The sequence below is a fragment of the Oryzias latipes genome, chromosome 11 (assembly GCF_002234675.1).
Source record: "Oryzias latipes chromosome 11, ASM223467v1".
NCBI lineage: Eukaryota > Metazoa > Chordata > Actinopteri > Beloniformes > Adrianichthyidae > Oryzias > Oryzias latipes.
The window spans coordinates 2680452-2704590 of NC_019869.2; the positions used below are offsets into that span (position 1 = coordinate 2680452).

General features: G+C 39.3%; 1 protein-coding gene across 1 annotated transcript in view; it reads left to right on the forward strand.

The window, feature by feature from the left end:
- Positions 1-763: 763 nt before the first annotated feature.
- Positions 764-24139, forward strand: part of LOC101174441 (zinc fingers and homeoboxes protein 2) — a 146711-nt gene continuing 123335 nt past the window's right edge. The window contains exon 1 of the mRNA XM_023960308.1: positions 764-1078. The gene's annotated coding sequence lies outside the window, so the exon portion shown is untranslated. The remainder of the gene's footprint in view (positions 1079-24139) is intronic.

Below are 24139 nucleotides of genomic sequence, written 5' to 3' on the forward strand. Positions count from 1 at the left end.
TTAGCATTAATTAGACTCGGTGGAATGGGAGAAAAAAGGTGAGAAGACATAAAGATCAAATCCAGACGATAAGGAGATTATTTCATCTAATGAAATGGAACGTTTTATAACTTGGTTAAACGTTAACCAAGCAGTAAAAGTACCACGCCTGGTTTTGATCCACAAGCATAAAAACAAAGATATTTTATAGAAAAAGCTCCAGCGTGACCCGGGTGTAGTTCTCGGACTCTCCTGCTGGTGTCGCTGTGCGCCATCTTTTCGGCTGCGAGGAGCCGACGTTCAATTCCGCGGGCAACGAGCCCGTTTGTTTCGTGCAAATAGTAGCGAAACTTTACATCTATTCTCAGTTTCTTTGCACAAATATGACTTTTGGAAATCTTTCTTTTTTTTTACAGGACATGAGGCTAAAAATCAGACACGAACGAAGCTGCAGCAGAGGTTTTCTGAGGTCAAGCGGAGGATCAAACAGGTGTTACAAGAGTCCTTGAATACCATCACTTCTCCTCCTTATTATTCATAAATCAGTCAAATATTTGCCCAGAGGATTCGTAAAACTGAAATGAGCAAGAAAACATGTGATAACTTTAACTCCAAATGAGAAGAAACTGTGTTTTTTTGCGTGAAAAAACATAAATGATAATGTATATAAATAAAGTGGAGTTGAACCACAGCCGTTCATTCTCCGAGCAAATCAGATCTGCGCTGCTGGAGGAGAAGTGCAGCGGCGGCTCCAAACCCCCAGCCTCCCCCAGCGACGCCACAAAAAAAGAAAAAAAAAAATCCAACTTTTCTGTGCATCTCCACGTCACACGCACGCGCACCATAAATTTGGCATCCTATGCAAATGTATGCTGACGTAAAAGATCATGTGGTTTTTGTCGTCGAGCCCCCCTATGAGCAACGAGGAGGTTTTCTTTTTTTTTTTTTCTCCTCTCTACTGTTGTCTTTAGGTTAGCTATGCTACAATCTTTACTGTAACGCAGCGCTAGCTATATGCGCCGCGCGCGGCTCCACTCGGGATATCTGGACATAATCAACTTCCAGCCGCTCGCTCCTCGCTCCCGCAGCCCGCACACAGGTAGGACCCGCGGGGAAACTTCTTTATTTCTTCAACTCCCGGTGGCGAATTGGGACCAAAGTGAACGCAAAAGTGAAGTTATTTAAGCGGCTTGTTTGCAGCCAGACTAGCCGCCTGCCTGCCTGCCTGCCCGGGCGGCTGCGGCTGCTGCTAGCGGACGTCCCCTCCATCACAGCCTCTCTCTGAGTGGGAATCACCTCGCTATCACCCAGCAAACCTCCGCGGCAGGCAAAGTAGAATCCAAACTATTTCATATTTATCTCGGGTAACTTTTAGGACCGGGCGCTCCGCTGCTCGATTCCAGAGTAGTTGACAGACAAGTGAATGTCATCCGGTTCGCTATGTTTTTGTTTTTTTTCTGGAGAGGGGGGAACCAACTTTAACCGTCCCCCCTCCACCCAAGGGGGAGAGTGCCTATAATAAATTTATTAGCCAGTTAGGCTAACCGTTAGCCGCTTAGCCCCCGCGAAGGACGGGCAACCCGGCGGGGCTAGGGGGCTTTAGCGTTAGCCTTTCCCCCCGCGCGCGCGCGGCTGCGATGTTGTCCTTTCATGTCGGGAAAGCCATTTGTTTTGGCTGGCTCCCTCTTCACTTCTTCTTCCTCCACTCGGAGACGGTGTGAGTCAGCACAGACGAGAAGAAAAGTAGTGCGGGGAATTTGTTTTTCATTAAGAAAAAGCACAAAACCAGCCAGTCATTCGGTGGTAAACAAGGCGGTAGTTTGGGTTTTCCGTGTCGGTTCGAGTGTTGTTTATGTCGGAGGGTTCGAGCGGGGCTAGCTAGCAGCCTGGCTGGGTCATCTGAGGTGAAGTCCCCGTCAGCGGGCTGGATTGAAAACAGCCTCCGTTTTTCTCACTTTTCTGCGTTAACTTTACTTGAACATTCCTGAAAAAAAACACTCGCTTCTCAAACACTTAAACATAAAGTATAGATGTTGTAAAGAAAGAAAAAAAACTCTCGTTTCGAACATTTAAAATGCCCTAATAATATAGAAACTGCGATTCAAGTTATGCAGGTTTTAATCGTTTTACGACTGTGATTTTTTTAAAACCGTTTTGGTGACTTTATGTCAGATTTATGGCTGACTTTGTATTTATTTTATTTTTTATTTTCTGGTCTACATTCTCTCAGTTGGTTTGTTGAGTGCCTTCCTCCTCCTGGAGCTTCTTTCAACAGTTTTCCTGCCCCAAACCCTCCATAGAGCATCACTATATGAACTTAAATGAACTAAAAATGAATCCAGCACAAATGTGTTGACTTAACCCTCGGGTCGAAACTGACCCGATGGGTCAATTTAACCCTTATACACAATATAAGGGTTCAAAAGTGTTTTGGGCCCGCTCTGGGTCAATTCGGGTCCATTTTGACCCGAACACAATGTAAGGGTTAAAAAGTGTTTGGGCAAGCTCTGGGTCAATTCGGGTCCATTTTGACCCGAACACAATATAAGGGTTGAAAAGTGTTTTGGGCCCGCTCTGGGTCAATTCGGGTCCATTTTGACCTGAAAACAATATAAGGGTTAAAAAGTGTTTTGTGCCCGCTCTGGGTCAATTCGGGTCCATTTTGACCCGAACACAATATAAGGGTTAAAAAGTGTTTTGAGCCCGCTCTGGGTCAATTCGGGTCCATTTTGACCCGAACACAATATAAGGGTTGAAAAGTGTTTTGGGCCCGCTCTGGGTCAATTCGGGTCCATTTTGACCTGAAAACAATATAAGGGTTAAAAAGTGTTTTGTGCCCGCTCTGGGTCAATTCGGGTCCATTTTGACCCGAACACAATATAAGGGTTAAAAAGTGTTTTGAGCCCGCTCTGGGTCAATTCGGGTCCATTTTGACCCGAACACAATATAAGGGTTAAAAAGTGTTTTGAGCCCGCTCTGGGTCAATTCGGGTCCGTTTGACCCGAGCACAACATAAGGGTTAAAAAGTGTCCTCATAATTCTGCACTCATTCACCTCAGGTTTTCCAAAATCCCGTTTCAAACCTTGCTGCATTCACCTTGCATTATTACATAATGAGGCGAATGCTGTTACCTCCATTCAAACAGGACAAATAATAAAAAAAAAAATCTTTGTTTTGGTCGTTGGAGGGACACAGGAGGAGGATTTTTGTTGGGTTTGGATGAACAGGTGTGCAAACGGAATCTGGGCAGGTTCTAGCCTCCGCCACATCCCTGACAGTGTGCCTGAAGTGTGTCTTGGCTCTTGGATGTCACTGGAGAGACTCATCTTTGGCAGCAGCTCCTCCTCTTCCTCCCTTCTCTATACTGCCCGGTGACAGCGTTAGCATTCATTTTTCCACAGCTGCTCCCCTGTATGTGTGTCAGATTATTACTATCTTAAAAAAAACCCATAAAACTACTAACTTCCCATTGCCTGTTCTGGTTCCTAATCACATTTCCGTCTCTTTGACCGACTTTTTGTCTCATATTTTGCTGCTATTGTATCTGTGCCGTGTCAGGCTTTTTAATCCTATGATATGGATGCAGGGATCAGTCAGTCATGCTGCCAGTCTCCGAATCAGAGTGCGCTCGCTTGTTCTCTGGCTGCTGCTTATTTGTCGCAAAGATGCACGCACACACAGTCGCACCACGTCGCTCGCTTGCCCTTTTCCTTCTTTGCTTCTGCTCACGCACACCGGCTTTTTACTTTTCTTTTTTTCCTTTTTATTTATTTGTTGGCACAAACGAAGCTAATTCCTAGGAAGTGCAGCCTTGATTTGCTCTTGCCACCTGACCTGTTACTGTAACCCGCGATTCCCTACTCACTCCTCAGTGAGTTCTTTATTTCACCATTTAAGCTGTTCACATCATTGGTTTTTTATGGCAGAAAATTGCTGCTCTGCTCATTTTGTTTTTATTATTTGCGGCGATAGAGAAAGGACCCCATCCTGGGTTTGTGTTACCCTCTGTGGCATTCAGTCATGAGGACTCATGACAGCCATAAGAGCCTGGCGCACACTCACATCCAGGCTACGCTACGCCCCTTTATTGCTCCGTCTTACACACATGCGAAGCCTACTTTTTATTTCACTCACACTACAACACACATGTATTTTCAGTGTTGTTGGTGCTTTATGACACAGTGAGAGGCTGCGTGTGTGGGTGTGTGTTTTGGATAGAGAGTATGAGTATGCCGGGTGTACATGAGTGAAGTGTGTGTGTGTTGGGGGGGCGTGTTAGTGTTTGTGTGGTGAGTCACAGGAGAGCATGGGTTGGCCAGATACTGCGTGTGTGTGTGTGTGTGTGTGTGTGTGTGTGTGTGTGTGTGTGTGTGTTTGTGCATGTGTTAGCATCCAACCTGTCTCGCTGCTGGAGCTCTTCACGGGAAAGCTCAACATATGAGCTGGCTGTATCGGATCGGCGCTGCTTGTTGGATCAAAAGCACTTTCATTCCAGAATTAAACTTCACATTTTTCACCTGAGCCAGTTTTTTTTTAAACGACTAAACTGTAAATGGGTTTTAACTTTACATTACAGAATGAAAGGGAAGTAACACTCTCCCCATTGACGCTGCGGTGACTGCAGGTTGGATTGGTGGCATGAATTCAATGCAGCTGCGAAAGGAATGGCGTATAAACTCATGTCAAACAACCGAGTCATTTACTCCAGTGCTGCAGTCCCAGAAAAATGGGAAGCAAACAAAAGATCGACAACAACTGAAATCAATGTGTTTTGAAATTATAGATAAAATATATACAAGATAAAGTTAATTAAAGCAAAAAGGAAAAGTCTGTGATGGTACGACAGAATGGTTAACAACAGGAGTCTGTAGTAAAAAAAGAAGGACCCCACCATTCTTTTTTTTTTTTTCAATGGGTTGCTGTTGCTTGAAGGTAGAGAAATCGCCTCCCAGTTGGTTGATGGTTTGATTTCTAGCTCCAGCAGTCACATTTTGAAGTGTCCTTGTGCGAGGACAATGAACCCTTGGTTGCCTTTAATGGGTTAGGTTAAGCGGTGTGGCCGCTCCCCCATTGGTGTGTAAATGGGTGGATGAGTAGCATTTGTAAAAGCAATTTGAGTGCCAGTTGGTAGAAAAGTATGTAAGTTTTCCCGGAGCATAATTTAAAAATAAAAGTCAAAACCATAAATGCTTTTTCATTTTCAAAATGAAGCTGCATTTGTTGACTCAAAATTAAAAAGAAAAAGCAATCCGCCTGACCGCTTCTGCTTATTCTGTCGCCCCGCCTCCCCCCTGGAAATGCTCACTGGTATTGAGTTTTGCTACAGTTTTTGGGGGGTGGATGTGAAAACGCAAATGCCATCCCATCTTTGCATTTTCACTTTAATTATGTCACAGAATGAGCGATGATAAAGAAGAAAAGGAAAAAGCATTATAAAGGATTGCTTTTTTGTTTTAATTTAGTCATTTGATGTAGCTTTATTTTGAAAATGAAAAAGCATTTCTGTTAATCCATTTTAATTGTCAAATTTGACATTTCTAAATGAATTTTGCTACACATTTACCAGAGAACTTTTTGAAAATGAAATGTCAAATACCATTTTCTTTATCATTTTAAGTAAGTGACAGAATAAGCTATGTTGAAGAAGAAAATGAAAAAGCTTTTTCCTTTTAATTTTGAGTCAAAAAATGCAGCTTCATTTTGAAAATGAAAAAGCATTTCTGGTTTGACTTTTCTTTTTAATTATGCTACAGAATCGCTTCCATAGAAAAGCACTATACATGCAGACAGTTTACCATTTTGCCATAAAGCACAGTAGAGTTTCACACTTTGCCACCGTAAGTGGTTTATCTTCTCCCCTAATATGTAAACACAATAACAAAGAACAGTTATCAGCCAGAGAAATGTATTTATTTTATTAACTCTCAAAATTGAAGCAAACCTAGAAGTAGCAAAAAATTGCAGTTCCTCAGATGACCATTGGGGACTGGAGGCAGAAGAAAAGATTTCCCATCAGTTTCATGTTTCCAACTTGGCAATGCGTGTTTAAGTGACCAAATTCCAATGAAAAGTCAATGTAAATATGCATTAATAGGCATTTTGGACCTTCTAAACCCTCGTTTTCATGCATCACTACGCAAGTTTTAAGTCAGTTTTGAAGACTCTACGTCTAATATGCACATGGATTGGACACGCATTGAAAGTTAAACCAGTTGAACTTTTACCAATTAGGGGCTCTCCTGTAGTAGTTATGTATGGACGGCATTCATTTTAGTTCACGATAGTGGGAACCGTTTTAAATATTGATCATGGAGGAGGAGTGATTGCTGTTTTTGCATAACCAGAATTGTATGACAAGTCTTTCGTTTATCGGAATAGAGCTGTGAAAGAAAAGCCTGGAGCAAGATTCGCAAGATTTACAACGCTTTGGCGTTTTGGACCAAGCCACTCTCTACTAGTATGTGTGCTAGTATCGGTTAGTGACGGTTCAATGTGAACACCATATGCTAAAAGCACATTCAGGTACATCCCCGGACTTCAGCTATTTGTGTAATTTTTGCAATTCCAACAGATTCTGAATCAGGGAACGGAGTTTTGCACTGGTACACCTGTGAACATAAAACAGCTGATCCAGACGCACTTTACGGTAGTAGCATTTTGCTTTTCACAGCTTCAGAATCTGTTGGAATTATGTAAATCTCGTTAATGGTTGTAGAGTTCAGTGGCTCTAAGAGTGCATCTTATTTCATGTTGCTTTCGAGAGCTCCGGTATTATAGAGTTACCTGGGGAACAGCAAAGTTGCTTGGCTCCATTTAGGTTTTAGAAACTCTCTTTAGAAACCTATAGGAAGCAGCATATACTACTTTTACAGTTAATAAAGATCCATGGTCTTACTAAGGGCAACACCCTTTGACAGTGGTCCTTTCAGCCTTGTCTTCTATAATTTTGCCGTCCATAAGAGTCTTTTGTTTAACTACTACTATGAGGTTGGTGGAGATTGCAGCTGGAAGACCTTGAAGTAGGAAATACAAATAGTTGCACAATTTTGTTAGTTTTGAGGTTGAGCTGGTATCATTTTCAGCTACAAAGATCTGGTGCTGCAGCTGTACAGTGACTGAGTTCTTTAAGATTTGTTTTCTTGATGAACAAAGGAAAACGAGGCTTGTTTTTAGTTCACGGAACTGGAAAAAAAAGAATATTCTCCACTATTTTTCTCATCATCACTTCCCAAATGTGCTGGAAAAAGGCAAAAAAGCTGTGAAAGTTGAAGGCCAAGTTTGCACTTTTTGTCTCTGTGATAATGATATCTCTCGGAGCATTCGTGAATAATTTTTCCAGTGTGGTGGTTTGCATTTTCCTGTTGAAAGTAGACACTGTAATCAAGAAAACCTGTTGCCTTAAGGATGTTTATGTAGTGTGTGGCTGTGTTTAGGAAGGTTGTTTGTGAAGGTTGATAGCATCATCTTAAAAGTATCCCAGCGGTCTGTCTTCCATGCATATCGGCCTCTTTTCCAGTTTAATTAGTCCAAAGTTTCGGCCGACCACATTTGAAGCCACTTTTAGGGTCGATAGCAGTTTGTGGTACTTAAGCCCCTTGTGGCATTGCTATTTACACACCATCCATCAGTTTCAAGACTTCTCAAGAACTAGACCATCACAACTTTGCTGGTTTATTTACTCTCTTCTCAAAGAGAGAACGGTGAGCACAAGTAAATATTTTTATGTGGAGTTTTTTCAAAGTGAAACAAAGTTGTGTATAGTATTTTCCACAGTTTCTGCAGCTTTTATGTTTTTTATTTGTCAATTAAGGCCATGGATGTTCAATCAATACCTGATAGGAATTGTTGAGGGGTTTAAACCATGCAAATGTCAACAGAGCAGCAACATTTTAAACACAGATGTCAGAGTAGCTTTGGGTACACACAACTGCTCCTTCAAAAGGTTTTCGGATAAAACTTTTAAAATAAAAAATAAAAATCTTCAAATTTTGCAGACAAAAAAAGAACAGAAATGCTTGTTTAATAGACCACATGAAATGCTAATTGGCTAGTTAATACAGAGATGATTGGATGCTAGTCCATAAGGTGTTTTTGACATATTTGTCCTTTGTAACAAAACCAGAGGAATTAAAACAAGTTAAAGATAAATATACTTTATTGTAAACAGTATAATCTGTGATTATACGGAATAAAATACCATTGTCTTTCAATCTACTGGATCTCCATGTATTTGGTAATTATAAATTCAGAACAAAAAATGTGGTTATTTTTAGTAATTTATAACCATAAATTGATTTTAAGCTCATCTCTGTTGAAAATCATATATTTATTTTAGTCAAGTTCTTTCACATTTTAACTCTTAAGTCTCACAACTAGATTTATTTTGACAGTTTTTACAGCATCAAGTAATAAAACCCAAACTAGGTTGATGGAAAAAGAACAAAACATAGTGGATGTTGCTTGATGAGGTGAACCTTCATCTACATTTTTTTTAATTAAATCAGTAATTATTGAGATTTTCTTTTACACTTTGAAATAATCACAACAGTATTATTAGTTTTTCCTGTATCCAGCCTTTTAACTCAAATATAACTGGTCATTATTCACATCCCCTACTTACAAGTTAATGTGCAGCAAAAATCAATTCTTTAAATAAATTGGTATTAAATTATACAAAAAATATTTTTATGTTGACCTACTTTTGCATTTCTTCTTCAGCGCTCCAAACTGTGGATGTTGGATCAGCGTGGCTTCACAAAGTTCATGGCCCATGTGTTCACTTTAAAGACATAATGGGGCAACTCTGTCTCACAGCTCTTCCTCTTGGTTGTGTGCCAATGATTTGTAGTCAGCGTAAGAAGGCAGCAGCCATTTTTACAATATTTCAAGTTAATTTCCCCAAAACTGTCCATTAACCCGACTTTCAGAATCCATAAAAACTCCCATTTTGAAGTTCATTTTATCAATGAGTCAACGATGAATTATGCATGTGGACATTTAGCTTGCACTCTTGGTAGATTTGTTATGATTTGAAATTGATTAAACTCTAAAAAAAACATTGTAATTAAAATTTTCTTGAAGTGCAAAGATGACAGTCCATCAAGCAGAAACATTTCTTCTTTGGAAGATATGGAAGAGAAGTTGGAAATTCAATTACAGCCATGCGCGGATCTGCCATCAACTTTTGTTGACACCCCTGACAGTTTGTCTTTTATGTTGTTTCTGGCTGTGGTAATGGAAGATGACTTTGTTTTTAAGTTTGTCTTGCTTGGTTGTTTTTTTTTTACTCACTGAACGAGTCAATTAGCAGACCAAAAACTCCAAGTAATCAAAAGACTCGATACTTGAAAGTGCTAGTCTATGATAACCGAGGCTCACAGCAGGCATTTCTGAATGATTCAGCACCAAAGCAATTTTAGTATTGATTTTTCCTTTTACCCAGCTCACGTCAGACATTTGATGGATATCTGAACAAGTCATCTGGAAGTCCATTCCCATTACGCCACCATCCTGAAGCGATCATTTGGGTTTAACAACCTGAACCAGCATCTTCCAGACACTTTGAGGCTGAACAGAAAAATCTCAGACTTCTAACTTTGTGATCAAGACTGAGCAGCATTTCTCCAAATATATTCTGCTGACTTTTAGTGTCTGTTCTAAATCCACCATCTTTAGGGAGTCTAAAAGATATACATTATTTAGAATATTGATCTGAGTGCTTTTGTATTAGTTACTCAAACTTTAACCAATACAGAATTTGATTTTATTCTTTTTTTTATTATTTAGCTTGATAAGGGAAAAGGTTGGGAATTAATGGGGAAATTCCAGAATTGATTGTTTAGGTGTAGATGTTAAAGATTTGATTCAACTTAAAATTTAATTTGGCTTCCATTAAGTGTGAATTATTTTTGTTTTGTTTTGTTTGGTTTGGTTTCAAGAAATCTTTCACAGAACAAGCGTTTCAAATTCAACAAAGGCGAAAATTTCATGAATAGAAATTCTTACATTAAAAAAACTCATCAATCATAAAAGCTGTTTTTGTTCTGAAAAAGAAAGAAATGGTTTTAAAGAAAAATCTGTCCATGGATTTTGATAAATCACCTTGTATAAATAAACATCATTTTTCAAAACCAAACCTTAACTATAATATTTAATTTGAATAGTTTGGGGGTTTATTTTTTGTTTTGTGTGGTCTCAAAATGTGTTTTCTATGCTGTATAAAATAATTTAATACATGCCATATTTAAAAAGTGTTTTGTGGAAGGATAATAGAACATTTTATGATTTAAAAAAAACACTCTTTTAATCATTTTTATTTTAAAGTAACTCATATAAGTTAAATTAAAATGAGATATTTTCTTGTTTCACTGTCTTAAAAAAGAAAAAGAAAATGTGTGCATGTATACAAGAAAAAACAGGTAAAGTAAGTGGGTGTGTGCTTGTTAATATTAATGCAAAATGATGGAAGGAAGGGAAAAAAAAGATTCCTCCTTTTCGTATTCAGGAGGAGCGGCAAAGGAAGCATGTCTGAGTCCATCCCTGCAGGGAGTTGTGTGACTAGAAAATCAAAGCAACAGTAAACACGTCGTCCTCCACATGATGAAGTGTCTGTCCAAGCCAATCACTGACAAATGTGTCGCCTCGTTCCTGAGCTGGTGCAGCAGTTTCCCCCTCTGGGCCAATCAGTTTAACATCGATCTGTAGTTGAGTGCCGCCCACAGCTTCATCAGCAGCATCTGAAGCCGCACAGAGGAAGGGCACGGGATGCTAGACAAGCAGATGCAGCTCAAATGGAAATTATGGAAACTACACATGTGAGTCCGGCTCCGTGTCTATGGACCAAAAAAATACAGATATGATGCACACCTGGTTATTGATTAACGAAAAACGTTAAAAAACATATTTTCCTTCCAAAACGGAAAATTTTTTAACCAGAAAAAACATAAATATAATCGAAATAAATGAAATCCAATGATTATTTTACATTTTTGTTAATGCAAACTTTCAAAATAAAATAAAGAACAGTGACACTAAATGTCCTTCATAGATGTGGTATTTTTCACTGTGATGGCACATCTGTCACAACAAACGCACAGATTGGTGTAATTTAGGTCAAGCTTTTTGGAAATTGAATAACTTTAAATGATTAAAATGTTCTTATTATTTAGTTAGGACCTTTAAAAAAAAAAAGAAGAAGATAAAGTTTTCATTTCATTCCCCAATCACCAACTACAAGCCAATTTCTTTCATTTTTTGGGTGGAAGTCATCAAAGCAGATGCTGTGTTTGTTACTGCTGCGTATACCATCATATTTCTCTGTTTCGCCTTTCACCAAGAAGTCATTTTTATTCATGAATAGAGAGAGGCCTGCTTATTTTCTCATTAAAGCCTGCAGTGTCTGCCTTTCTCAATTACTAAACACATGAGTGACCAGCAGCACTGATGGGCAAGTCAAAAAGAAAATCTTTAGATTAGCTCCCCCCCTTCCCAACTATGAATTGTTAAGGACCCCCCCTCCCCTTTTTCTGGTCTGCATCGTTAATTTAAAGCTTGTTTCAGAACCTCATTTATTCTGAAAAGCTCACTGAGCACAGTTGCCCCTTTTTCATCAGATTCCTCATTGATATTCATGTGTTTCCTCGTGTTCACATCTGGGGGCCGAGCGAAAACATCACAGGCCCGTTTCACGACAAGCTCCTCCAGGAGATGAACTCGCCTTGCGTAGGAGAACTTTGGCTCTACATTTTTAATGCTGTGGAGATGTTTCCCAGTGATTCCAGATCTTCCCAGATGGTTCACACTCCAAGCCAACAACTATGCAGGCGAGAAGCTTTCGCTCCGAATCTGCCTCGGACTGTTATTTACTCTTTATCTCGGCTCCTTTTTGACAGAAAATCCTCTGCTGAGCTGCCTGAAACTGCTGAGACAAAGTGCAAACCTCAGCTGCAGGCACTAATGAACAGGCTAGCTGTGTGGCAGGAAATTCAGATATTTCTGTTGGGTTACTAAGACGCCATAATTCTCACTGTCAAAGATTTTGACACGTTTGTTTATTTGTGAATTCATGTCACATATTTGTTGCTTCAATGTGAGAAGTCTATTTTACGTTCCCAAATTGAAGATGAATGTATTAATGTCAGCTGCAAGTCAAAATACGAAGCTGCTGTCTGCTTTACCACAATTTCAAGGCTTTTGTTGTCAGACAACTTGACATTTTGAGAACTAGTCTACTGGAATTCTTAAAGATTTCGGAAGCGATAAAACAATTTTTGACTTTCGAAGTGGTTCGTAGACAGAAAATACAAAATATTAATTGATATGTCACAAAGACCGAGCTTTCAGGGAGACAATTTGTGTGGAAATACTTTGCAACATATCATTTGTCAAAGCCACCTTTAGGGGGAAAGGTTTAAAGGTGTCACTAATCATATAATTCATCAGTGTTTAATAGAGCTGTGCGTAGAATTGGATACTTTTTAAGCACTGACTGAATTGCCCCAATACTATTGAGTATCAACAGAGGAATTTTCATTCAATGACACATTTTTAAGCTATTGGTCCAGGTCAGCGGGTTTGTAAATGTTCAGACGATGTTCAACAGCAACAAGTTTTAAATGTACCAAATTATTTAGGTCCTGTTTGAATTATGTTAGACCGGGGAAAGGTGGTTGGCCATCTCTTGGTGGGTGGAGTATCCCTGCCCCAAGTGGAGGAGTTTAAATACATTGGGGTCTTGTTCATGAGTGAGGGAAGACCGGAGCGCAAGATTGACAGGCGGATCGGAGCGGCGTCCGTAGTTATGCGGTCGCTGTATCGGTCCGTTGTGGTGAAGAGAGAGCTGAGCTAAAAAGCAAAGCTCTCAATTTACCAGTCGATCTTCGTTCCAATACTCACCTATGGTCATGAGCTATGGGTCATGACCGAAAGAACGAGGTCCCGAATACAAGCAGCTGAAATGAGCTTCCTCCGTAGGGTTGCTGGGTTCTCCCTTAGAGATAGGGTGAGAAGCTCGGTCACCCGCAGAGAGCTCGGAGTAGAACCGCTTCTCCTCCACATCGAAAGGAGCCAGTTGAGGTGGCTCGGGCATCTAGTCCGGATGTCTCCTGGACGCCTCCCTGGAGAGGTGTTTCGGGCATGTCCCACTGGGCGGAGGCCCCGGGGAAGACCCAGGACACTTTGGAGAGACTATATCTCCCGACTGGCCTGGGAACGCCTCGGGTCCCTCCAGAGGAGCTGGAGGAAGTGGCTGGGGCGAAGAAAGTCTGGGCATCTCTGCTCAGTCTGCTGCCCCCGCGACCCGGTCCCGGATAAGCGGAGGAAGATGGATGGATGGATGAATTATGTTAAAACTAATATTGATTGTTGGAAACATTTTGTTCCTTTAGCGTTTGTTTCTTTGTATGATTGGCTTAAGGGATAAACCCGTAAAAAGAGTTAACACTTGGAGACAGACTGGTTCAGACTGGACACATTTGGTTCGCTTAAAGTGAACCAGAGTTCGTTTCCCAGATAATCCGAAACAAATGATCAATTTCAATACACCCAAGCGAATCCTGGTCCGGGACCAGGAACTGCTTTCAGACCCATCTTTGGAGGTGGTCCCGGTTTGTTTCCAAATGCACTGATGTTCAGTTTAGGAGCGGAACAACTGGACCAAAAGGGCCACCATAGCCGGTCGTCACGTGATATAAACAGAGTAGGAATGAAGCAACCGATGAGCCGCGGACAAAGAAGGCTTGGGTTTGAATCCTGGCTTGGACCTTTCTGTGTAGAGTTTGCATGTTCTCATGTGTGGGTTTTCTCCTGGCTCTCTGGCCTCCCACAGTCCAAAAACATACTTTATGGGTCAAGTGGTGACTCTAAATTGTCGTTAGATGTGAATTTGAGCGAAGGTCATGTGATGGACTAGCAACCTGTCTAGAGTGTAACATGCCTCTCTGCCTGACAATTGCTTGGAAAGGGTCTTTGTGACCCCAAAAGAGATGGGGCAGCTTTAGAAAATGCCTCGATGGATTTTGGTGAAATAACAAACCCCCAATTATTTATTGGTTTATTTATTGATGTTCTTTGTGCCACAACAGTCCAGTTGTGTTTAAAGATCCATCTAAGGGTTTAGTTTTACTTATTAAGAACTGTGGTGGAAAAAGGGGTATTTGGTCAAGTCTGTGGGTCATGTCCTTGGAAACAAGCCCACATTGTGTCCTTCCCACCTCCGTGCTTTACTACTGTTAAGCATTGAGGTGATGAGCTCCTAAATATCTCCAATTTCCTCTCATCTGTCGGTAGATATCGTCTTAGAAAATCTGCTTTTTTTTATACTATTTTTGAAAAGCAATCTTATTCCTGAAAGATTTCCTCACACTCTTCTAATTTTTTTAGGGAAAGAGAATGGAGCTTTACCCAAAGGTACTTCAGAAATGTGCTGCTATCAAGTTATCAATTTGTTGTAGCTAAGAGAGAAATGAGTCACTGAATTTAAATTAAAGAATAAATATTAAGGACTGTGGCACTTTTAAAGCCCAAGGTTATTAATTTTGGTGTCGTAATGGAGGGTTTCTGTCCTTTGAAGGTTGTGTGAGAGGCGGAGCAGCTCTGCGTGTTACAGCTGTGAGGCTTTTTGCAAACACAGAGCTGCGCCCAGTAGCCATGTTGGGAAAATTTGACGGTAAAAGCCTTCTGCAGTTGTTGCAGGCAGTTATTTTCAGTGGTGCAACAAGTGGTTTACGTGTGAGAAACACAATTAATCAGTCAAAACGTGGTGGAAGAAGTGAAATTCGCTTTGTTCGCTTAGCTTTTCCCGTCATCTACATGGGCCCATGCAGTCTTAAGCATAGCAGGCATCAGCAGCGGGTTGTGCAAAAGAAGTAAACGGTTATTATTTTCAGGCACTTCCTACTCAATTCCTTAAACTGCAGTTTTTTCCTCTTTTTTTTTCTAAATCTGTTAGGTTTTGGTGGGTACAGTTCCAAAGTGTTTGGGAAATGTTCAATTTAAGCAGCTTTCTTATTCATTTGTTCGTAACTGGTTACATTTAAGCAGACCGTTGTAAAAACTCATTTTGGTGTTACTTCAGTGGCTTTAAAAGTTTGCACCCCTCATTTTTTTTAGCTGTTTCTTAGCTTTACAGGGGGGGGGGGATTTAAACCTTCCATCTTTTCAGTATTCTTCTTTTCTTGGTTGTGGGGCAGACCTTCCTCTCTCCAGCTCTTCCGGGACTATACCAATGCACTTACAGTCCAGTCCAGAGGTATAATCTGTCCGTCTCCTGGCCTCCTCCCAGTTTGACGTGCCCACAACGCCTCACTAGGTAGGTGGCTTCCTCGCCGGATGTTCAAACCCCCTCAACTCTTTGGGATGTGGAGGAGTGGTGGCTTTACTTTGAATTCCTCTAAAATGGTTGAGCTCGGTGCAGCCGATACTTACGGGAGACCTCAACCACCCGGCCAAGGTTTCTCATTTCCACCACCTGTATCTGTAATGGGACCTGATTCACGGCCCACAGTTTGAGAGCAAAGGTGAGAGTAGAAATTTAGATTAACCGGTAAGTCAAGGGCTTTGTCTTTTGACTCAACCTTTGGACTCCTACAAAATTCATAGTATTGCAGAGAGAAATCACGCCATCTGTAAATCTTATGATCCATCTTTCATGCAGTCATGAACAGAATGCCCACATGGAAGTGAGTCATTGCTAACCTGGAGTGTAATTTAAACACTTTTTTTAAACCTACTGAAGCTATTTAGCTGAATTACAGATTCATAATGGATCACTTTGAGGATTGCATAGAGCCACAGGGATTTATTGACTTTTCAAGGCAAAGTTGTGATTATAAATGCATTTTTTTGCCTCTGCATTACTTATTTCCAACACAGATTTAGCTTTTCGAGCGATTTAAAGATGCCACTGCTGAGCATTTGCTCTCAGTTTTAAAATGAACTTAAAGAAATGCAAGTAGGTATTTTGTCATCAACCAGTGAAAAAACAACTCAATTCTTAAATCTGATGTGAAAATGTTTATCAAACCAACACAAATGATCAATTTGTTCCAGTCAAACAAATGTAATAATTAAAGAAAGGACAAAGGAAATGGGTAGAATAAACATAATTTCAAACAATAGTATGGTATTATTCTTTAGACTTTCACTTTTTTGCCCAATCTAGAGTTTAGTCTAGTAATTTTGTAACTATTTTTGGAAATATTTATCAAATAAACATGCAGATGATGCCTTAGCTTGAACTGAAAAAAAACAACATATATTTTTTGGGCTTTGAGAATCTTACTGATATTTCCAAGAATCCTGCTTTTTCACTCTGAGAGGTGATGTCATGTCTAGATGTAACTGATTAAACAAAAAACTGTTAACAAATATTTTATTGCAGCTGGTTTGAGTTGTTTTTCTACATTTTCTGTGTTAAAAAGCCTTTTAATTATAAAGAGAGAGATTTGGCATCCTAAGGCCTCCAGAGGTTCATTATCTTTCCACTTTGGTTGTGGAACTCCGAAAGCTCTTCAGGAAAAGTCTTTAGACTTGGCACATGCATCCATTTGGAAACTTGAATGAACTGATCTGATTTTCCAGGTCAAAGGTGAAGGTCAAGGTGGCCTCACAAAACCGAATCTGGCCAGAACTCAGGTGTTTTTGAATTTTAATCAAATGTCCTGCAGCATGGAATTTTAAATGTGTTTTATGGATTATTCTACGCAGTTGATCGAGTCCAAACGGGGTGAAGGTAAATAAACTGCCTGGCTGGTTGGCAGACGCGTTCAACCTCAAGGAGGTAATTCTAGTTGGTTTCTATTTTCACTTTGGAATGATTGAATTAGCCTCATCTTGCCAACTAGTTGCTCTCCAAATTTAGGAATGAAGGAATCTGGGCCCTTTCCGTCTTCATCTGTCGTTCACATGGGCTCTGTGTAAATGAGAGATTGTTTCTTGGCAGCAGCGCTCTGAAACACAAAACAGCTCTGTTTCACACCGAGGGAAGGTTTTTTTCTATTCAGGCAGCAGTTGTGCGCATCCCACTGCGGTTATATTCTAGTTCAGGTGGGATTAATGCAGGAATGAAGCGTGCAGTGGTTTCACCGGAGGAGCAGAAAATCCCGTACTGTTCAGCGGTAACGTTGAAGGGGGAGAGAATAAGGGAACTTTGATTGCAGCCTGCAATTTAATGTGGGGAAAACTTACAGCTGTTAGTTAAAACTGAAAAGAGAGTCCCATCTGAATTGCCGCCCACACCCAAGCAAAGAAAAACAAAACAAACACGACCAATGGGAGCTCTGAGGGTGGGATTAAAAGTAGGGTTAAGTCTGAAGTGATCTTGGTTATTAGACATTTCTCTGTAGAATGGAGACTCAACAATAACTTCTAAATGGATACATTTGCAGTTCTCCCTGCACGTCTTGCTGCTGATTACCTGGAACAGGTATGCTCAGTCAACTGGAATGAGGAGACGCCTGAGTAGGCGAATCACCAGAAAGCAGTACATAGAGAACCCTTAAACAGGCTGGGCGGTAGATCATGAGGACCAGGATTATAGCTAAAGTCAACATCCCATCACACTTGATACAGGCATATAGTTGGTTAAAACTGATAAACTGATAGATAATATCAAAATAGAAGGTAGACCTTTTCCTCAGCAGACAAAGTGTGGCTATTTTGTGGATGATTGTTTTGCAGATGTGAATTTCTTTGGGCTATAAGTGTTCCTTAGATGGTTTGAGTTGGGAATTGTGTCGAAAATGAGTTGAAAGACCAATCTAGGGGTCTACAAAGCAAAAACCACTTGTCTCGCTGCAATTATACTCGGGATTACGAATCAGATGAGGTCTCCAGAGTAAAACCGGATACCTCATCTGATCGATCACACGACTTTGCCCTTTGATTTGAGCTGCCGAGATGTCTGATTAACACCATCAATCAACACAAATGTAATAAATGTGAGTCTGTTGTCTGAAAGTTTGAGTGAGTGAGCCAGTAGAAGGATCTATACAAACATTAAATAGAAGTGTACTCTTAAAAAGCCACTTGCAATTCTCAGAAAATAAAGCCGGCATGCCCTGGTATGCTCTTAGTGTGTGAAAGCCATCTATTATCAGTGCATTGAAAGAAAGTAGGAAAGAAAGAACGGTGAGTGAATGAGGGCAGGGTTTCTTTTAGAGGCCAAGAAGAGGAGCTGAAATACGATAGAAATTAGAACCAATTCAGTTCATTATCAGCTGCTGGTTTTCATTCCTCGAGTTCCCTTGAGAAAAGTGCTGAACTCACAAGAGATCAACTGGAGCTTCTGACACCAGATTGCTGAGGCCTTCAGCGATGTTAAAGGTATTTTCACTCATGAGTTTAAATTGGTGTTTTGTGTATGAGCAGGCTGCTCAGAGGCTGTCAGTGATGTGAGTCACTAGTCAGGGATCTCCAGACGGGAATGCAGTTATTTAAATAAAACAAGCTCATGTCAAATTAGCCTTTCGCTTGGTTGACTTTTTCCAACTTTATTTGGGGGGGGGCAACTCGATGTTGATTACATGGGAGAAAGTACTGCTGGACCAAAAGGATGCGCAAATTGGAGCTTTTCTTTCAAAGTTTCTTTGATACAAAGAGTACTGGAAAAGACTGCATATAAAGTGGTAAATTATTGGTGTCAACAGTGATGATCAATATTGCTTAATTTTTTAGAAAAAATCTACCAATGTTCAAGAATAGATGATGTTCCACTGGTTAAACAGCTGTTCAAATCTGATTTGACAAACATGTTTCATGGTTTTAAAAGCTCTATATCATGCTTTTCTTAATTTATTTAGAATAAACTATATCCATATGATAATATATTACCTTTGGCACACTAAAGAACGATGCGCCGGCTTTTGCTCTGTGTTGGTGACGCCCATTTCATGATGTCATCCGGCCAGAGCCGGCCTGGCCATGTGTCTACGTTTCGCTCACGAAAACAAACACCATCTGAACTTTGATTGATGGAAGATGGATGTACATATTGTGTATTTAAAGCGTTTTGACGATCACCGCTGGCTCCACGGAGAAAGTGGGCGTGTGTGTTAGCCTGGGGGCGGAGCTGGCAGCACAGACTCCTCCTGGAAGGGGCGGTTCCTTACTTTCATATGTGTGATTGGGAAAACCCACTTGTTTTTATGGATTGGGAGGAGCTGGTGCTCAGAAAGTGCGCGAATGGCGCAAAATACCACTTTTGCATCATATTTTGTGTGAAATGAACATTATAATACACATATATACAGCTCCAAAAACCTGATTTTTGTATGATATAGACCCTATAAATTTTTTTTAAATATATATTCATATTGTTTTTGATTGATTTCTATCATCAGAATCGTCAGAAAATAGTAATGTTGACTACCCAATAATCAGAACTGCCCTAAAAAAATTACCAAAAATAACCAAAGACCTTTTTTTTTTTAAATAGCATACCTGTTAAATCTTTTTTTTTCTGTTGGGAACAAACTAAAATCAGACAGATATTTCCCACATTTAATTAAGAATTTACTAATACAGTGCAGCATGATGGATGCTGCAGCTCACGCCCTAGTTTCAGCGTAGCAATGACAGATGAAGACTGCCGCTGCTTCTGACTGAAGGGCTGTCATTACGCTTCCTTCCCAGCGAGTGACACCGTTTTGTCTCCAGATGTTCCTCACAGCAGTGTCAGAAGGCAGCGTATGAGTGCTGCTGAAAGGTGGAGCCTCAAAATGAAAGGATGGCAAAGGAAGGAGGGATGGAGGATGAAAAATTTATGAAAAAATAAGAACAAACTGTCTAATGTGGCCAAAAAGGGTAAAAGCAGAGGATGAAAAAAAGCAGAATTAGACGCACATTTCTCGGACAATAGTCATCAAGTGGTGTTCAACCTTCTGTTTGAATTTAAAAAACATGTCAGAAGATTAAAAAACATACTTAAACATTTTATGACCCTTTATTCAAATTTTTTTTTTAGAAAGTCCACTTTAACAATAGTCTACTTTTACAATTATCTTTGTTTATTATACATATTTTTAATGAATGCATCCATTAGGACAAACTAAAGTCGAGCAGTATTTCAAATGCTAATTTGATTAAAGTTTATTTTCCTTCTTGTCTGAATGATTAGCTGAAGCTGCTATTTCCTTCTATAGTTACGTGAATCAAGGAGTACTGTTTTCTTTTTTAGCACAAACCTGAATGTTGGAAACTTCTGGAAAGCTTGTTAGTTTCACTAAAAATGACTAAATTACACCACTAAGCATTTTAAATGGTAACTTAACCAATCTTTGGAAAATGCTGATGATCAGAAAGTATATATTTTTTATGTTAATACAGATTTCTAGCTTCAGTCTGTTGCGTTACACACATTTATTTATTTTTAGTAAAACAAAGACATGTAGTAAAATATAAGTGTTTGCTTTTGCATTCTACTGACTTTTCCACTCTTTTTTTTCTTCTATTGTTATCAAGGGTTTTGAAATACGCATGCTACTGCATACATAAAGGAAAAAAGAAAATCATGGGAACCCTTCTGTCTGTATCTATGTGTAGCCTAGAGAAGGTTTCTTGATTTTTTTTTTTTTTTTAGGGAAAAGGTCCATTCCCGTCTTCCATTAGCTCACATTTTTAATCGAATATTCAATGATTTTGTTTTTGTTTTTGGCCTTGTATCTGGTATTTCTTTTGTGTTCAGCCAAGAGTTAGTATTATTTCCACTTTCACTGTCAACCCTGTTGAGTAGTACAGTATGCAGGTCAGCGTAGTGCAGGTATTTGTCAAAGTGACCTCTTTCTCCATCTGCTGATCCCCAGTAGCAGAAATCAGAACAGAATTTCCACTGGTCACACCGTTATTTCCGCTAAACTATTTTATCGATTTTTGTGCACATTCAGCATGATGGCTAAAGATATATATATACATGTCATAGCTTAGTTTTGAAAGTCATTACAACAAAAGAAAGCGCCAAGGAAGCGCCTGTTTGCCCACTGCAGTTATCTCTCAAACAACATTAAATGGTTTGTATATAGGAGGTACCAAAAGCCAAGCACAAAAAAATGAGCTGCTGGATGACCTCTGCTGTTGTTGTTGGCCTCACCCCGTATGCGCCGTGTAGGTTTTGTGGACCGGACGGTACCGCTCAGTGGAAACGAGGTTTTAGTTTCGTTGGTTGTTGCACAGCAACCTAACCTTAACAAGTTGATACCTAACCCTATTATCTAATCCTTCATTTATGCATTAGTATTTTACTATACTAGCGGCTTAAAACTTACAGTATATTGTACCACCTCAGAACCTACAGTATATTCTACCACCTCAGAACCTATAGTATATTCTACCACCTCAGAACCTATAGTATATTCTACCACCTCAGAACCTATAGTATACTCTACCACCTCAGAACCTATAGTATATTTTACCACCTCAGAACATATAGTATATTTTACCACCTCAGAACCTATAGTATATTTTACCACCTCAGAACCTATAGTGTATTTTACCACCTCAGAACCTATAGTGTATCTACCACCTCAGAACCTATAGTGTATCTACCACCTCAGAACCTATAGTATACTCTACCACCTCAGAACCTATAGTGTATCTACCACCTCAGAACCTATAGTATATCCTTCCACCTCAGAACATAAGATATTTTCTGAGGCGACACAATATACTGTAGGTTCTAAGACTCTTTTATATTCACCTCAGAGCAAGATAATTCCTGCTGACATATGACAGGGAAACTTTCTAACGTGACGCATCTTAAAATAGGGAAAAAAATAGGCAGACACAAAATGACCAAATGTTGCCTCATCTTTTAATACGCTTTAAAAAGAATGTTATACATACAGTATACCCTAAAGTATTCTCAACTGTATTTTTCAGACGCTGTATTAAAGAGAGCTAAACTGTCCCGAATGACTCATTAGAAAGTATGTATACAGTCCTACGGGAAGGATTACAGAGCAAAGTGTGAGCATGGAAAGTGAAGTTGCCCAGTACTCAGTCATGATGACACTTGCATTCTTGTTTGTTCCTCTCTCCCTTGCGGTTTCCGTCTTGGATTCAAAGCACAAACACAATGATGTATACAATTACTCAAAAAGCATGCAGCGTTCAGATTTATCAGTTTCCTGTTTGATATTTAATGTGGTTGAACTTTTTCTATTTTGGTTAAGTGCAGACAAGGCGTGAACCACCGGAACTATTTTTAGGCCATTGCACCAGAACGTTTGCACTATTCTGCCCCTTTTCTTGCTGACTCATCACCACAACAGGAAATAAACTTCTGCCTTTTTTTTAACCGTCACTGGGGCAGATAAGATTTCCAAATGAATCAGCCTCTCCTTGTTTATTTGCTAGCACAATTATTAGAAGTTAATTGTTATTTTTCTAAAACATCCAGGTAGGGCTGCACGAAATGAGGAAAACTCGCGATATGCAATATTGATAATTAATATTGCGATAATGATATAAATTGCGGTATATAAACAAATAGCAAAAAAAACAAAAACATCATTTCCATTTCACTGCAACAGTTTAAAAATTATACTCCAAATGACCCTTATCGACGTAGGAGGCAAACATCAAACATAAAAGGGCTCATCTGATTGATCAAAAACGTAAACGGGTCCTTCTGATTGGTTAAATGCATAAAGGGATTTATTTCATTAGTTCCATATTTCAAGCTGCCATGAGTTTGTTTTAGCACATTTAAGGTAATCATTTATTGCGATTTTTGCCGTCTTTTGCGGTATGCATATTGCACAGCTTGATTTCGAGACAACGATAAATGTGCAGTATAATGTGCAGGCCTACATCCAGGCTTTTTCTTGTGGATTTCTTACCAACAAAAATTTTACCAACAGTTTAAAAAGTATTTGTTGGAATGATGCATTTAGGGAGCTATTTTAGAAACTAAAAATTCTGCCTCAACTTTGGGAAGTAAGACATTCACTATTTAAAAAGAGCTAACATTTTATCTTCAGATTAGTATTTTCGTCCTGATTTTTTAAAAGTAACATGAACTATTATTTGTACCACAATGTTGAAATGTATTTGTTACAGCAGTAGACAAAAAAAAGAAATAAAAAGACTGTTTTAAAATAAATATTCAGAAAAGAGAAATACAAAATTTGTCAAGAAAATGTGGATTGCACCATTCATGTTTGATATTTGATATTTATTCTTCTGTTTGTAATTGAAAAACAGAAGTTTTTAGCAATCATCTCTGAAACTGATTTTTTGTGTTCATCCACCGATTGTGCTTGAATTTGATAAGAAACAGCCTTTTTATTATATAAAAAATCTAGATTCTGTTTGTGCTGAACTTTAAAACTAATAACTAGACCATGGTCCAAGTGGGTAATTATTCTCTACGGAAAATTGCAATCATCTACAAATATCTATTGATGTCATCTTAATGTGGATTTGGAGTTCATTTGTATGAAGTATATTTTGTACTGAGCATTTTTAAACAATGTCTAAAAACCTTGGAATACAATGAAGTGTCCCTTTTGAGTTGGACCCACACACCTCAAACTGTTAAAGTTGGTCCAAGATCTTCAGTTTTACCAAGGATCATGGCGAAAATGGTTCAACCAATTCCTCATTTTTTTTATTTCATAGCAATATGCTTCATAAATGTTCAAGTGAAAATATTTTAACGTAAAAGAAAATATGAACATGGAGGGGAGGGGGGCACCAGGTAATCCATGCTGTTTTAATTGCTTGAATGACCTTAAAAATGCACATTTTTTCTCATATTTGTTAGTGATCCACCTATTAAGACTGACTGTAACAATTAGGAAACAGTTTGACTGTTGAATATTTGTGAATTCAGATGAATATTAGCTTTTTTTAAAAAGAAAATTCAAGCTGGATTATCCAATATTGCTTTTTCTCAGAAGCAATATCTTAACCACAACCGAGAGCTAAGAACCGCATTAGCTGAAGACTTTTATTTCAATAAAAGTCAGCAAAAACCAGTAATAGCAAAAATAGTTAGCTGCAATGCATCAACAAGTGCAGTAGTCAACTTGGTCAAAATGACGATTTAGGACCTTAAAGATGGCTGTAGATGAGAATTTGCTGTATTATAAGGCTCTGTGATGAGTCTGCATACTGAGCAAGCCAAAATGAGAGCAAAATAGAAAAATTTGGAAGGATTTATAG